This window comes from Bison bison, unplaced genomic scaffold (assembly GCF_000754665.1).
Source record: "Bison bison bison isolate TAMUID 2011002044 unplaced genomic scaffold, Bison_UMD1.0 scf7180017857390, whole genome shotgun sequence".
Taxonomy (NCBI): Eukaryota; Metazoa; Chordata; class Mammalia; order Artiodactyla; family Bovidae; genus Bison; species Bison bison.
Window position 1 is genome coordinate 4,587 of NW_011487963.1, and position 1,406 is coordinate 5,992.

The window sequence follows — 1,406 nt, forward strand, 5'->3', positions numbered from 1 at the left end:
AATTTATAAAAAACCAGCACTAAATGCACCTCAGAGAGGTGACTTGTTTATAGTATGAGAGAGACAAGAAAGCAGACCACCTCCTTGCCCCACCACAGCTGGGAATAGGCGCAACCCCAAACAATTGCTCCTTTGCATATGACCACCATAAACATTACTTTTGGGTTACACACAGATTTTTAGAGACTAGGTGAATTCGCAAATACAGAATCTGCAAATAATAAGGATCCGTTGTGCATCTGCTGTATCTTTATATTTCCAGAGTTGGAAAGGATATTTTTGGTTTTTGACAAGATGCAAAAAGCACAAATTATAAAGGAAAAGACTGACAAACTGGATAAATTAAAATAAAATAAATTGAAATTTAAAACTTTTGCTTCAAGACCAGAGGCCGAACTCGGGATCTGACAAGATGGCTAGGCTGCCCTGCAGGGTTATCAAGGAAACCTAGAGTCTGCTGGCAGAACCAGTTTCCGGCATTAAAGCAGAACTAGATGAGAGTAACGCCCATTATTTTCACGTGCTTGTTGCCAGGATTCCGCTTTTGAGGGAGGGAGTTTTCAACTTGAACTATTCCTTCCAGAAGACTACCCAATGGTAGCTCCTAAAGTACGATTCATGACCAAAATTTATCATCCTAATGTAGACAAGTTGGGAAGAGTAAGTTTAGATATTTTGAATAAGTGGTCCCTAGTACTGAAGATCTGAACAGTTCTGCCATATATCCAGGCTTTGTTAAATGCTCCCAATCCAGATGATTCATTAGCAAATGATGTAGTAGAGCAGTGGAAGACCAATGAAGCCCAAGCCACAGATACAGCTAGAGAGCATGGCCTATATATGCCATGAATATGGCATGAATAATATTTACATTGACCCAATCACCAAGTGTTCTAAGACTTTCTCCTTTTTTGTTTGCATTTAATGAATACAGTCTTACAAACACTGCAGAATAAAATTCTAGAAAGCTTCAGTCCTTTGGTGATTAAATGCACATTAGCAAATCTATGTCTTGTCCTGATTCACTGTTGTGAAACATCAGCAGAGGCTAGAAGTATCATCAAAACTGTTGACAAACTTTTACAAGGGCCCCACTCTGCTTTTATTTATTTCCTCCATCATGGTTTAAGTATAAAGCACCGGAAATGAAGGAAGTTGTCAGGGTTAGCTGCAGGGGTTTGGGTATTTTTATTATTTTTTTGTGTGGGGAGGTAGTTTTAATTTTATGGGCTCCTTTCCTCACTTTTATGGTGATCTAATTGCACTGGTTAAAGCAGCTAACCAGTTCTTTAGATATATGCTCTCTATCCAAATCTAACTTTATTCAGATGATGTAGATAGACAAACTTGATTGTTTCAATCAAAATGGGAACATTAAACAAACATCACAGCCCTCACTCTGCTGT

The 1,406-nt window shown here is 38.4% G+C and overlaps 1 pseudogene; it reads left to right on the forward strand.

The window, feature by feature from the left end:
* Positions 1 to 412: 412 nt before the first annotated feature.
* On the forward strand, positions 413 to 860 carry LOC105003513 (annotated as a pseudogene).
* The last annotated feature ends 546 nt before the right edge of the window (positions 861 to 1,406 follow it).